This window comes from Talpa occidentalis, unplaced genomic scaffold (genome assembly GCF_014898055.3).
Source record: "Talpa occidentalis isolate TD23 unplaced genomic scaffold, MPIMG_talOcc4v2.1 talOcc4.7, whole genome shotgun sequence".
Lineage (NCBI taxonomy): Eukaryota > Metazoa > Chordata > Mammalia > Eulipotyphla > Talpidae > Talpa > Talpa occidentalis.
Window position 1 is genome coordinate 59,426,076 of NW_023605083.1, and position 16,183 is coordinate 59,442,258.

The 16,183-nt window shown below is 38.1% G+C and overlaps 1 protein-coding gene across 1 annotated transcript in view; it reads left to right on the top strand.

The window, feature by feature from the left end:
• Nucleotides 1–6,928: 6,928 nt before the first annotated feature.
• Nucleotides 6,929–16,183, top strand: part of ZNF462 (zinc finger protein 462) — a 158,900-nt gene continuing 149,645 nt past the window's right edge. Inside the window, exons 1-2 of the mRNA XM_037491657.2 lie at nucleotides 6,929–7,360; nucleotides 10,969–11,089. The gene's annotated coding sequence lies outside the window, so the exon portion shown is untranslated. The remainder of the gene's footprint in view (nucleotides 7,361–10,968; nucleotides 11,090–16,183) is intronic.

Consider the following 16,183-nt stretch of genomic DNA (forward strand, 5'->3'; position numbering starts at 1 on the left):
ATTAAAATAAGCATGCAATTCCCTTTCATTTGACAAATATTTTGATCACCTCCTCTGTCTCTCATTTTTGGTACCACCCCTCTGTAAACACTAGTTTAGTCTTTATTCAGAACATCCATAACTTTCAAAATAAATGTATCTTAAATCTTTTCCCTGTTACCCCCCAAATCCAGTGCTCGCAATACTAAAGGGAAGAGAACCTCTCAGAGAGGGACATGTGTTTTCAGTAAACCAATCACCCTTCTTTGTATCGAAACCTGGGGTAGTGAAAGTAACTGGTGAGGCAAACCTGGGTTCAAGTCCTGCTCCGCCACTTTCCCCACTGCAGGACCTTAACAGCAGAACAACCGCAAGCCTCAGTGCTTCCCATGTAAATCAGAAACAATTGGAAGAAATAACGATATAAAATTCTCAGAGTTCCTAATCCAGTGTGGGATATAAGAGGTTTGGTAAATGTCACATTCCTTCCAGCGCTGGTTAAACAGATGCACACAACTTGAACAACCAAAAGCAGACAGACGCTCGTGTGTGGTGCTTATCTGGTTATGGAATAGGCAGGCCCAGTGGAGTGGAAGCCACTGCTGTTTGGTTTACTGATGCTCAGACAAGTTCTCCTCCAAGAAAACTGCTCAAGAGCGATGGTTCCTCAGGATGAAGGACAGAAAGGGAGATTTGAGTTTTACTCTTGCTGAGAGGTCAATATCATCTCAGAAGGGGAAGTTCCTAGAGTAAAAACTAGTGGAGAGTCTAAGGCTTGGGAGCAGATGATCTCTGAGGTTCCATTCAGTAATTGCATATTAAGATTCCAACCTCTGACCAATTTGCAAAAGTAATTTAAATGATCTCAAATGGCCTGTGAGTGCATCAAGGCAGAACACCTCAGTATTGGAGGACAGAGGGGGAAAAAGAGGAACTTCCCATCACCCAGTGTGTTAAACCTCCAATGCTGGAGAGATTATTATAAGTGGAAGCAGGAAGCACAGAAAACCAGACTTCAGAAAGAACACTGCACTCCCTCCCTCACAGGCACCTCAAGAAGAAGGCATTCTGTGCTAGCTGAATCTTCCAAAGCATGTGTGAATGCAGCCTCAGATAGAATATTCTAAAAGCTTACAGGAAAAATAACCTATCAAATTTCACACCGAAAAGAGAAAGCTCTCCTTTATGGCTTAGCAAAGAATATCAACAACACACTGAATACCTGATCTGTGTCTTTTACTAGACAGAGATGCAAAAACAAATGAGAAAATAAGATATTTTCTGTTGTCAAACATCTGGCAATTAATAGGTGAAGATAGGACCCAACATGGCAGAATAAAGTGACCCCTAAATGGGCACAAATAACATACTATGAAAAAACAAAAATTCAAGCTAAGAAACTAGAAGAAAGTCCCTGGGGAAATTCTATATTTTTGAGAAAGTACATTTTAAGTGGAGCTTAGAAGGATAGACAATCAGAATGTATAATAAGGGGAAAGAAACACTGACTAAAAACTACCTTCCTAATAAAAAATGTGGACACAGGTTATGGACAGGCAGTTTCCTCCAAAATGCAATGTAAATGACCAATAAATAAGAAAATAAGATTAATCTTACTAACACTCAAAAATGCAGATTAAAATAATGTAAAATTATTTTTTACCTATCAGATTGGCATAAGTTTTGTAAATGATTATATCCAATAGTGACATAAATAGTGATATTATATATAGTTTTATGAGCAATCACCAAAAAATATATATCAAAGCCTTTAAAATGTTAATACAATTTTGCCAAGTAAATCTAAATCTAAAAAAAAAAAAAAAAAATTTTAAAAAATTAAAAAATAAATAAATCCAGGACCTCCCCTGGTGGCGCAGCGGTTGAGCGCAGGGCTGCGAAGCTGCCGGCAACCTTTGCAGCACCAGTTTGATCCCCAGCCGCCGTGAGGGTCCCACATGGCTCTCAGACCTCTCCTGCCGCCGGCTGCTCCCCTCAGCAGTGTACTTCATCAGTCTGCCTGTTCTGTTCCCTGCTCTGGCTCTGGTGAATTCTTTCACTGTCCTGCACTTCTGACTGTACCCAGTGCTTGTATAAATAAATAAATAAATAAATAAATAAATAAATAAATAAATAAATAAATAAATAAATAAATCTTTTTTAAAGATTAAAAAAAAATAAATAAATCCAAATCTAATGTTCAATTCAAAGGGGGAAAAATCAGAGGGATGCATAAAGACATATGTCAAGGCATTATTTATAAAAATAAAATATTAGAGGGGCCTCCCTGGTGGCATAGGGGTTAAGTCTCAGCACTATCATGTTGACCCACATGGTGCAGCAGACCTTTCCTCTCTCACCTGCTGTTCCCCTTAGCAGTGTATTTTGGTGCATCTGCCTGTTCTGCTCCCCAATCTGTCCCTGGTGAATCCTCTTGCTCCCCATGCTTCTGGACTACACCCCAGTTTATGTATACATAAAAAAATAAAAATAAATATTTTAAAAAATACATTAGAAACTATTTAAATATTCAGTGATATTTGTGTAATAAAATGTGATGTATCCTTTACATATAATTTAAAGAATATAGACATAAGAATGTTTTCTTTATACATTAAGTGAAAAAGAAAGGGTTCTAAATACACACTTTTATATATGTGTAATATAAATATGTACTTTGAAGACTAGAACACATTTATATAGAGAGAAAATATTATTTCTGGACTAAGCAACTATGTGATTTAATTTATACTTAATAATGTTACTTAAAAACAAATTTTTAATGAGTTAGATTTGGACGGATAGAGAAATTAAAATGACATTTTTGACCAAAGAATAATAATGGTAGAAATAAAAGGAGAAATGTGAACAGTACTTCTGAAAATGATAGAATAGGCTAGAAGGAACATGGCAGTCAATGAGACTGGAGTAGTAGTGGTTTCTGATTGCTGAAGACCTGAAATATCATGCCTGTGAATTAGTCCTCTGTATAGAGGAGATCCTTAAACAGGGTGACTGTGTGAGCATAATAGTGTTGTAGGAAGACCTTAAATGACTGCTTGGGGGCTAGGGGAATGAATCAAAGTGGGAAGACTGGAAGCAGAAAGATTGTTGTCTATACACTAACTGCAGTGGCTTCCAAGCTTTTTAGACCATGACCCACACAGTAGGAAATCTGTTATATACTGTGACCCAATCCACTCAGGCACACACATACAGACACAATTACTCCTACATACAACTGAAACAAAGGTTTTGTGAAAGTCATCCCCTTATCCAATAAAATCTACTCTAATATACTTTCTACTCTGCTATGTCCTATTTCTTTCCCCTCTATAAAATTACATTGTATTCTTTTTAAAGCAGGTCACAACTCACAAAAAATGATTTCATGACTCATAATGTGATAACACAATTCTGGGAGAAATCCAAGGCTCCCTCTCCCCTCCCCCAGCTTCACTCCTAGAAGTAGATCATGTAATGGGTTAAAACCAAGAATCCAGTTAGGGCCTCCCCGGTGGCGCAGCGGTTGAGCGCTGGGTTGTGAAGCTGCCCGCAGCCTCGGCAGCACCGGTTCGATCCCCGGCTGCTCCCCGGCCACCAGAGGAGGGTCCCACATGGCGCGCAGACCTCTCCTGCCGCCCGCTGCTCCCCTCAGCAGTGTGCTTCGGTCCTTCTGCCTGCTCTGCTCCCGCTCTGGCTCTGGTGAATTCTCTCACCCTCCCGCGCTTCTGACTGTACCCAGTGCTTGTATAAATTAAAAAAAAAAAAAAAAAAAAGAATCCAGTTAGACCATGATACGAGGAACTGGAGTTTCCTGGAAAAGGAGCAAAGGGAGAGACATCTTTTGATCCCATATGGAGAAATATTTTGGTTGGTTCTTGTTCCCTTGGCCTCTCTTTCTTCCTTAGAAATCTTTATGTCCTGTAAGTCACTTCCCATACAGATAAGAAGGCTTGGCCCTTGTCCTCATTCTCTGCCAACTCACCCCACCCACAGAACGTCAACAGAAAACAAAGGTTAGCCCAGAAAACAGGAGTCTGAAGCAGAAGAGCATCTACTCCAGACGTAAGGAATCTTTCCAACTGGCATGTCATCCAGCCTAATTCCTAATATAGGAATTTGGAGGGGAGGGAGCCTCAGCCAAGAACAAGATGATAAATTGTTAGGCTGCTGATGGTAGAACTTTCCTTTTGACAAAAAATCATAGGCACTGACTCTAGATGGAAGTTGTGTTTTCATATATCCTGACAGAGGAGTCATAGTTCTAGTAGGAGATGATGCAGGCCTTTCTCAGGAACAGGGTTGTGGGTGGAGGCCAAGGGAAGGTGGAGGCAATAAACATCAACAAGAGTTGAAGTCCCATAGGACTGACGAGTGGAGGAATGACAGAAAGCAGGGACAGGGAGAGGAAGAGATTTCCAGTTTGGAAGACTGGTTGAAAATGTCAGAATACACACAATATTCTGACATTTTTAGCAAGGATAAGAAATTGGAGGGAAAGAACAGGTGTTGTAGGGCAAGCAATGAGTTGGATTTTCAGAGAAGTCTACAGCTGAGAAAATTCAAATCAAAAGGACAAAAGTATAATATCCTTCTCCCCTGAAGTGTTCCTATTTATTATGGGAAAAGGCAGAATATGAAGGGCAGCTAACCAAACAATAAATCAGTTCATTATTACAAATTTATGGGCTTAAAGCAAGCCAAGGTATGCCCAATTTCACACAGAAAATGCAAGCAGCAATGTTTATACATTTAACTACGTTTTTTTCTTGTCTACCTTTTCTCTTGCCTTCTCATAAGAAGCCTCAAAACAACTGGATGATATAGGAGACACGACTTCGTCTTTGCAGGTGAAAGCCCAGACTTGAAGAATTTAAGAGACTTGCCTGAAATCACATTTAGTTCTGGCACTTTTTATTGCTGCCTGTTCTACTCTTGAGCCCCCTCTTACTAAAGAGCGAGCCTGTAAATTTGATCATGAGAAGAGAGGGGAAAGTGCCAACTCAGGAGGCCCAAGTGGAAGAGTCATCTCTAAAAGGAATTTGGAATATTCTAGAAGCCAGTAGTAAAAGACTAGCCTTACCCAGTTTGTAAAATAGAAAAAAAATATTGAGCATAAAATCCCGGTCATTAGAAAACATTTCCATAATTTGATGCTAGTTATGTTATGAAATACAGTCCCAACGAAATCCATCTGCTTTACAATCATTCTGAAAAATAGTTTCAGAAACAGAAGGATACTAAGGAATTTAAAATGGCTTCTGCTTTGAATACTATTGAATTTTGTTAGAAGAGGGTTTTCAACCATTTTAAAAGCATGTCAATTAACATCAATTATATGTTTTATCAATTTTATTAAAGTTTGTGTATTAGTAATGAGTTTAATCCTTTTGCCATAAAACAAGTAGGATTTTCCCCAGTATATTGATAATTGTAAAGAAAATTTTGGATTCAGAGAGGACAGGATTTTAATTCTAGTTCTACCACCTATAGTTTGGTAACTGCAACTGGACAAGTTCTAGCAGAATTTATATGAGTTTCAGTTCCATCATCTGGTAAATAAAAATAACAATACCTACCTTACATAATAGATGTAAGGATTAAAAGAGATTAAAATGCATGTAAATCCCTGGTTCTAATGCCTGACATGGCAGAAGCTCGATGAACAGTAGTTGATGAAAAAGAGAGAAGGGAAAATATATACACCAACTTTGGAAAGCTGTAGTAATCTTTAGGTTACTCGAGTAAAATTCTTTCTGGAGATTTCAAACTTTTAATAAAACACAATATATACTTGCAAAAAATTCTTATACTGGGCCTCCCCGGTGGCGCAGCGGTTGAGCGCTGGGTTGCGAAGCTGCCCGCCGCCTCTGCGGCGCTGGTTCGATCCCCGGCTGCTCCCCGGCCACTGGAGGAGGGTCCCACATGGCGCGCAGACCTCTCCTGCCGCCCGCTGCTCCCCTCAGCAGTGTGCTTCGGTCCTTCTGCCTGTTCTGCTCCCCGCTCTGGCTCTGGTGAATTCTCTCACCCTCCCACGCTTCTGACTGTACCCAGTGCATGTATAAATAAACAAACAAACAAATAAATAAATAATAAAACAAAAAAAAAAAAATTCTTATACTTACAAAATATATGTGTGATTCTAACATTCATAGTCTAAGAAGACACCTTGTCTTCTTTGGTCAAATTTTGTAAAACAACAGGATAAAACCACTTACCTCTAACCTTTCCAGAAATATAGGGACTAATTACTTTACAAAGATCAATCATGGTTAGAAGTCCTCTTTATTAAAAGTCAATCCAGCTCTGGTCTTCAGACTCATGATCACATGTAACAAAAACTAAACCATCTCAGGCAAATAAGAGGTAAGCCTTTTGGGTCTAGGTTTTCAAAAGAAAATATGGCCATCTTTCTGGGGAACTCATTAAGACATTTAACAACTTATATTGTTGGGAAATTCAGGCTTAAAAATAAACAGAGTAACTACATTTCAAGTGCTGCCTGTGTTCCAACCTCAGCAGAGTTGAAGTACAATTGGTTGCCACCCTCTGGATAATACCTCTTTAAATACTGCAAGATTAATAACAGCTTCCTCTGTCTTTTCTCTTCTACAGGACAAATCATCCTAGTGCCTTTAACCTCTGCAGAGCATGCTGGAATGCCCTGATTCTATAAAAGTGCCTGGCACCCCGTGGACCTTAATAAAATACTCTGGACAAACTAACAGGTTGACTTTTGCCATAGATCTTATTTCCCAAACTTCTAAACTTGCCTGTAGCTTTCCTGTCCAAGTTCAAATATAGCATAACACATCACCAGTGCTGAGAAGCAGGAAGTCCATCACTGAATCTGGCACAGCGGTCCCGAGTGGAAAATACCATTGGTTTCCTTGGCAATCTCTCCTTGGTAACTGGATGAAGAGGGAACAAAGGGTTAATGCTCCTGGGGAAGAACATCTAGACTCCACCAGTTCTGAGAGGACCAGGAAGGGGATAGGGACTGGAAATAAGTTAATTCCTGGTGTTGTTCGACAGGAAGTTGGAGAAAAGGTCTAAAGGTCTAATGGTCTCATAATTAAGAGCTTCTACTCTATAAGTTTATAATCGGGAGTTGTCCTGCAGGAAGAAAAGGAAAGGACAACAAGTGGGAAAGTGACTTTTGCATTGAGACTTGGCTAGCCTAGAGGATGGAAGGCAGAAGACCTTTCCAACATGTTAAGAGCCAAAAGAGTACCTTTTAGTGTTTGTTTTGATTATATTTGCTGTAACCCAGCAACTGGGCCCAGATGCCAGGAGCTCAAAGAGAACACTGCTGATGACTAGTGTATGGAAAGAAAAAAAATCCTTTTGTTTTCTTGCATTTATGGTTCTGCTCAAGGTAAGTGTACAGGGCTAGTCAGGACCTTTTGGAATTGTTTAGAACCCTTACTCATTTTCCTAACAGTCAGGATGATTTATAACAACACATGCTCTCACTGGTGGTTCCCTCTTTTTATTTTTGAAGACAAGACACTAGAGGGAAATGTGAATCTTGAGCCAGTCTTAAGCTGATCTTTTAAAGCAACCAAATGAATTTCCCAGTCACTATGCCCCAATCTTGAGGTTTCTTCTCTGAACCACTGAGTTTTCCCCTTTCCAGGGCAGTCATTCATAGACTTGGGGTCACTCGAAACTTTTGGATTTCAAGAGCTGCACAATATTTGCTCAATATTTAAGTTGTTTGTTTAATCCATTCTCCCTCTTTGTACTGGAAAACAAAAGGAATGTATTCAGTGGGTGAAATTAATTAAATCAATCATAAAATCACACCAAAGTGATCCCAGACAGAATTATATTATTCCAATGGATACACAGAAAAAGGAGAATATAAAACTAAGCCATTCTTTATAATTTTTCCAACCATGCAAGTCTTCTTTCTTCAATCTAAATCCTTCCTTTTAAAGTGTTTATTTTTTCTTGTCCTTAACTCTATAGAAATTGGGAAGTGTGTGGAGGGAGGAGTAGTATTTTAATTAAACCATCATCACTCAGGCATTTGACAATAATTATTAATATGATCCTTAACCTCTTTTTTTCTAAAAGAATTGTAATTTTGTCAGATTCCTTTGATACTCCCCATAGGTCTTATTTGGTGTGTTAGAAAATAACTTTAAATTAAAATATTTCATATTTTGTTGTTAATTCAAAGACTCTTGGGATTACCGATGATGTATCAATTTAAATGGGAAAATTACAAGTAAATTTCTTTTGACTGACTAATTTGGTGGGTAGGGTTTTCTGATTAAATAAGCATCCTCCATATGTTAATGTTCAAAATTTTTTAAATATATCTAGCAACAAAATTATGTGCACCAGAATTTAACCACTCTGATGATTCAGGTGGCATTTTAGAAAGTGGTATTACTTCACTAATGGTTTTGGAGAGTCCTTTATGCAACTTCACAGGATGGCTTTGAAATCAGTCATGGCAAGAGTATTTATGCCACAGAAAGCAGTAACGTCTACAAGGAGACCCAGTTGTTAAACATTTACCAGCACACCATTGGCTTCTAGGTCATTATTACAAATATCATTATCAATTACCTATAACAATTACCTATAACATTATTATCTATGACCTTGAATTTGCCATAGCTCAGTAGGAAACAGAATAAATAAATAACCAAACTTGGCAAATTTCATTCATGCTCAAAATGCAAGAAATGCAACTTGGTTTTGAGTTACTAATTATTTTTCAAATGTTTTAGCATTAAAAAAGGTTTTCTCATTAAGTTAGAAGTGAGCAAAATAGAGCCTCCCCTGGTGGCACAGCAGTTGAGCGCTGGGCGCGAAGCTGCCTGCAACCTCTGCAGTGCTGGTTAGATCCCCGGCCACTGGCGAGGGTCCCACATGGCACAAAGACCTCTCCTGCCACCCGCTGCTCCCCTCAGCAGTGTATTTCATCAGTCTGCCTGTTCTGTTCCCCACTTTGGCTCTGGTGAATTCTCTCATCCTCCTGCGCTTCTGACTGTATCTAGTGCTTGTATAAATAAATAAATAAATCTTTAAAAAAAAAGTGAGCAAAATAGTAATGTATGATAAAGTTTCAGAATGTTTTAAATCCTGTTTTAAAAGGTTGATAAGCTTTACTATGTAAAGAGTTCTTGAAAATCAATAAGTAAAAGATATATATCACAGTAGAAATTTGGCTATTATGTTGGGGGAAAATGACATAATTAGAGATACAAAAATGAAAATAAGAAGATTCTATTTTTTATAAGATTGGCAAACCTTAATTTCTTAATAAAAATAGTCAATGTTGGTACAACTATAAAGAAACAAACATTACTGTACAGCTAAGGAGTGGATAAAATATCAAAACTTTCTGGACAAGTTAGAAATATTTGTCAAAGTCTTAGAAATATGTATATTCTATAGCCCAGAAATTACCTCTCCAGGGAATTTATCCTATGAAAATTACCAGAATTTGGAAGTTACCAAATATTCAGCAATATTAGATTTCTAAAGTAAATTAGATTATTAATTTTTTATTAAAACGGTTCTGTTGCATTGTGTAGCACATATAACAGTTCACATTTATGAAAACCTAATAAAGGATAAGGAATAAATATGATGCCAACAATTTTAAAGAACTAAGTCCAGGGCACAGCTGAAACCAATGTAGAGTCAATTCATCACACCAGATTGTTTACATAAAAAATTAATATAATTCATCTTAACTAAGAACTTTCATAATCAAGAACAAAATGAATTAAAGTTGCACTGCTCTAAAGCAGGAAACAATTCTGTGGATCTTAAGAGTTGTGAACTCTATTCTTCACACTACATACATTCTTTCCTTCTATAACATTTCTAAGAAACAGTATGTTCATCACCCCTTAACATGTTTTTAATAAATATTTTTATGGCTATTACCATGACCCCAGATCATGCTATCACCCTCTCTTGCTCGTCACTTCAGTTGCCTCCTAATTTGACTGTATTACCCTTGAGCTTCTACATAGTAGCACTGGACATTAACACTTCTAACTACTCTATCCTTACTATGGCCTACATGTTCAAAATTACAGTTCTCTCCAAAACACCTCTCTGACATCTCCAGAATGTCAGAGCTAGGGTACAAGAGCTGGGGTACAAGCCAGAGGTGTGGGGGGTGGGGGGGAGGAGAGGATTCACCAGAGACAGAGTAGAGAACAGAATAAGCAGAATGACTGAAATACACTGCTGAGGGGAGGAGCAGGAGAGACAGGAGAGGTCTATTTCGCCATGTATGTTGCGCCCTGGCCGGCCAGGGATTGAACTTGTGCTGTAGAGGCTGCAGATAACTTCATAGGATGCGTCTTAACCCCTTGAGCCACCAGGGAGGCCTGCATAAACTGCTCTTTGTGGAGTGAATGGACTTCTCACTGGCCTCCCCACCTGCTATCGCTGCCAGCCTCCAGTTAAATCTTTTATTTTACATCATCTTCTTTTCAGTTCTCAATGTTTTTTTCTTGAACTCTCCAACTATTGTAAGCTCTCCCAAAACTTTCCTTCAGGGCCCTTATGAGTTCCTTTGTGGGCATTACAGGAAGGTGTCCATCCTCTTGATCCTGCAGGACACTTAGCAGGCAGAGCTCAGGCTGGTGCCTCTCAACCCTTGTCCAGGTGCTTTTAGGTAAAGCCCAACTTGAACAACAGAAGTGACTCTGTCCTCCTTAACATGTATCACAGCTGTAAGTTTCATGCAGAGCCATTTTTCTTTCCCATGTTTCTTTTCTCAGCCTCTCCTATTCCAAGACTGGAACCTCCAGCTTGACCATGATAGTGACTGGATTTGCTTACCTTATTTTCCCTATTTTCATTTCTGCTATTGCCTGGCATAAAACAAGTCTTTACTAGGAATTTGCAAATCAAGGAATGAGTCTAGCCTTCCCTTTTATCCTATTATTCCTCTTTCCCCCACTTACCCTTTCTAATTCCACCTTGTTGACAATCCACACACAGAGATCATTGACACCTCCAAGAAGGCTCCAGCATTGACTGCATCAAAATTACAGAGAATGGAGAAACACTGAGGTCCTCAAAAAGGAAGGCAACTGCCATCTTCACAAAAGATCCAACACAGGTATTATCATTATTCAGTTTCTTGTTTTTATTGTAACATATTTAATTTTTGTTTTTTCTGCATTTTAAATATGTAACTAGTAATGAGATATTTAGAAAATGTTAAGGATCAAAAAGATCTAAGTTTAGCTTATCAAATAATTGTAAAAGATTTCTGAACTACAAAAAAAATGGGGGCGGAGCAGTGGCAGAAGATTTACAGAAGAAACTACAGGGTCAAAATCATGCTAAGGAAGTCCTAGAAAATAATATTCAGCAGCCAGTTACCAGCTGTACTTGAAAGTGAAGAGGAGGATTCTGAAGAGCTCAAATTGAGTCTTCATCCTGGCAAATTTCAAAGAAATATCAGTCTCCATTGTTTCGGTAAACATGAAAAAGCTGGAATTCAACTTTAAACAAAGAAAAGAATAGAACAAGTGCAAGTCTATTTAACTTTATTTTTTTTAAAAGATTTATTTATTTATGCAATCAAGAAATGGGGTGTCAGCCAGAGGTACAGGACTGGGGGGCGGAGGGGGAAGTTGGGGAGGATTCACCAGAAAGAATGGGCAGCAGAACAGGCAGATCTACTGAAATACACTGCTGAGGGCAGCAGTGGGCAAGACAAGAGAGGTCTGCTGACCCATGTGGGTTGCTCCCTGGAGAGCTGGGGATCGAAATTGTGCTGCGGTGGCTGGTGATAGCTTGATAGCGCTATCTTTATTAACCCCTGCGCCACAAGGGAGGCCCGTCTATAAACTTTAAATAAGTGTTTTATAATTTTCTAAATAGCTTTTCAGAGTAGAAATGAAATAATAATTAAGGTAGATGGAGAAAATATAAGATAATTAGCACACTTTGGTTTGAATAAAGAAGAGGGGATGGGACTCCATGCCTTAAACTAATTGGGGAGATGTAATTTTGGTATTATTGCCCTTTCCTTTTTTTCCTCTTGATTTTCTAAAAGTAGCATAGGGGTGGATAAACATGTTTACAAAGGAGGGGCATCATTGGAAGGAGAATTCTGGCTTTTTTCTGCTTCTATATCTAAATCCTGTTAGAAATACAGTGTACCAGGAGAAATTTGGAATGCTTATAAAAAACATAAAGGAGGAAGAAAAAAATTGTTAAACCCATTATGTTGCCCTAAAGTGACTTTATATACATATGTACATACATGCATACATACATACATGCATATATATCATCAGTTCAACATTCCAATAGATAAGCCCCAATGAATGGAAAAATGTAAATTGACAGGTAACTTTGGGAGATTAATGATAATGAAAAACAAGACTTGTGTGATTAAACAAGTTGTAGCACATCTTTTGTGCTTTCACAGTGAACTATGACCATTTGAGTATCTGAGTGAAAGGGAGATTAGTGTTCTTATAGGCCAACTCCCCTGATGTGCAGTTGTTTTATTACATCATTCACAATATATGTCTTAGTGTATGATTGTGCCAGAAAGAATAGGAGGTGCTGGAGATATGGCAGAGAACACATCAAAGTCCTTGATCTCAAAAAGCTCATATTCTACTTGGGAAAGAAGAATAATGGACCTATCAAGAAATGTGTGCTATGTCAGCTGTGCAGGCAGGGATGGACAGTGTACTTGTGGTACTTGCATTTGTATGTATTTGTGTGTGAATTGAATGTGAGAGACTGGAGAGGGAAATCCTTTCAATAAAGTGGCATTTGAGTAGAGATCTTGGTGAAGAGAGTATGTCCCTGAGGTCATACAATAGCAGAGAAGTCCAGAGGGAATTCAAGAAGGAACAGCAAATACAAAGCATCAAGTAAAAGAGAGGAGGGACAAGTGTAACTGAGCAAGAAAAATGATTGTTCTAAGAATTTCAAACAAAAGCGTTGTCCAAGATAATCCAACATACTTTGGATTTTATTCTGCATGGTTTGGGATACCATAACATATCGATCCCTTAATCTTATTTAATGTTTTAAAAGGGTCACTCAATATAAACTTTATGGGATCAAGAAGTAGAGAGATCAGAAAAAGGCTATTAAAATCATCCAATCAAGAGATGATGGTATGGTAGTCCAGATTACATAAAGGAAGTAGACAGTGGCTAGATTAAGGATTTATTTTGCAGTGGAAGGATGGCATATAATGATGGGTGACAATTGAGTGTAAGACAAAAAGGAATTAAGGGTAACTTTGAGGTTTTTGGATAAATGAAACTACCATCTGCTGTCAGAGAAGACTGTGGGATGCGGAAATCAAGCACTTGGTTCTGGATGTGTTAAATTTGATAGCTGTTAGACATCCAAGAGATGATGAGCAGGCACTTGGATGGACCTAAGAGTTACTTCATGCTCTTTTGGAGTTATTATTTATGGTATTTAAAACACAAGACTAGATAAAATCACATTGGGATTGACTTTAGATTGCCCAAGGAAAGAGTCTGGGGACTGACTTTAGATTTCTCCAACAAATAGAGGTAGGAAAATGAGAGGATCCAGCCACGGAGACTGAGGGTATATGGCTTGTGAAATTGAAGGGGAACCAAGAAAGCAGGGTTAGAGGTCAACTGAAGGACATGTTCAAGGATAAAGCAATCTGGTGAGACAGAAGCTAGAGAACTGATTGGATTTTTTGGCTCTCAGTTCCAGGCTTTTTCTTTAACACTATCTTTCCTCTATTGTGAGAGGCCCATAAAAAATGTATTAATGAGTAGCTACCTGAAAACAACTGACTCAGTTTCATGGAGACTTTCTGAGGAAGCGTGCAGAATATGCTTCCACATTGTTAAGAGGGTCCAATATGCTTCCACATTGTTAAGCTGAGGTAGTTGTTCACAGACTTGTTGGTTGGTTGTTGGCTAAGGAGGGTGGATTAAATATTTAGCCTTTCCCAAGTGTCATGTGTATATTCTGTGATGCTAGTGGAAGTTCCTAGACAGAGAAACAAAAAAATAGGTGCTTAAGATATGCAGGTACCCAAGATATGTCCATCACAGCTGCAGGTGAGTCCAGAGTTGGGCTGCGTGAATATAAGGAAATTGAAGACCATGGAAATCTGATTGTGTGAACATTGCTTCATACCAACCAGTAGCAGATTGTCTGGATTTTAGTGTTTTTAAACTGTGAACTAAGACTTCTAGGCAAATGATCAAGTGTTATTTTTTAAAAGGTCTAGCTAGATTGATGAAAAATATATGCAGTAAAACATTTTTAACAATATTTGCTATGTCTTAAGAATAATAAAATATGGTTTGATTAATATTAGAAAGCATAACACCCTACCTGCATTTTAGTTTCTAGAAATTTCTGGAAAACCTTCAAGTTCCTGCTGTGTAAAGAAAATAGTTGAAATATAAATATTATAAATAGCATTCTTCTTTTTATTTGAAAAGTTATTTGGATCTAACTAGTATTCAAAAGGATTTCATATGGATAAAATAATTATTAAAACTTTTTAATGTGCTTTAATAGGCACAATCTATATAAATATATCATTAAAATGAAATTTTCCTAAGTCCATCCAGTGAACTATTGCCATTATCTCAAGAAGCTATACTTTTCCCCCTGATAGCTAAAGGGTGTTTGTTTTTTTTTAATTAAATAGATAATAGACATATGTCTTAGTAGGGTTTCGTCATTTTCTAGGGAACTTATCCACCTAGAGATGCCTTTAATTGGCAACACAGACCATATGAACTCCAGGTTCTCATTAGAGAGCTGAGCTATTCCAAACAAATAAAAAAAACATGGTTGCAAGCAATGACAATGACATTAATAGGGAACTGCCTGAAGCACAAGTAGTATATCCTTTCCTCTAGGTCTTCCGCGAGGTCCTGGAGGAGGTCAGAGCATGAGAAATGTGCCCATGCAGGTGGCATTGCTTTGACCTTCCTAGAATTACACCTGTCCAATTAGGATTTGGTGTTATACCAAAGGTTAGGGAAGGGGGTTGCAGTTGAATCCACAGAATTAATGTCTCTCTTTAGTGTTTAAAACAGACAGACAGACAGACAAACAGCTTGTTTTGCCTTTGTCTTCTGACTGCCTTATGACTAATGAAGTGTCATCCATGTTGGCCCATCTCAGTCTATGCCTTGTATTTCTGTATGATAATCCTATGTTTGTCTGCTACTATTTTCTATTCACTTTTAAGCTTGCTTGGGTTTCTTTGGTTATTTTTGTCTTTGGTTTTACATTTATTTTTATAATTTGACCTGAATCCTTTGTGGAAGTAGAAGAGAAATAAAAATGAAGATGGTAGGGAGGGTGGGAGGTAGCTAAGAAAGTAGGAAGGAGGGTAAATAGAATAAATGACTTGTGAGCATTTAGTGATTATTGGATCCAATATGGGTTAACATGAATAAACCAGGTAAAATGAACAATTAAGAAAAATGCCATGTATATAGTATATCCTAATTTCCAGAACATGTTTTCTGTTTCTCATAATGTAGTAGATCAAATACCAACTTAGCTAGGTGAATTCAACCCTATGTGAATGATGATAACAAAGGAGGGTTAATTGAACAATGACAAAACAAAGAGGATTGATTAATGAGCCTATTCCAACTTACAGAGGTCATTAGTAACAATTCAAATCTCCCTCCTTTACCTTGTTACTTCAAAGGGATCACAAAAATATTGAGCTTTGAGAATTAAGGATTCATAAAACTGGGGGAGAGAATGAATAAAATAGAAAACAAAACCAATACTGAAAAAAATAGTTTGACAGTCTGAAAAGGTACACCAATTTTTTTTAAAGATTATGTTTAAGAAGGATTGTAATAAAATCTTAAGTATTAAAAACTCTATTTCACTAATACAAATTGGAGAAAACCAAGCTCTGGAGAGATCATCACTGGTTAAAAAATTAAAAGGGGAGGGGGATGTTGAATGATATTTAGTTGACTTAATGAGTGTAAATAACATTATTGTAAATATTAATTGAAGTTGATAATCAAATTAAAGTTAGGGGCCTCCCCGGTGGCGCAGCGGTTGAGCGCTGGGTTGCGAAGCTGCCCGCAGCCTCTGCAGCGCCGGTTCGATCCCCTGCTGCTCCCCGGCCACCAGAGGAGGGTCCCACATGGCGCGCAGACCTCTCCTGCCGCCCGCTGCTCCCCTCAGCAGTGTACTT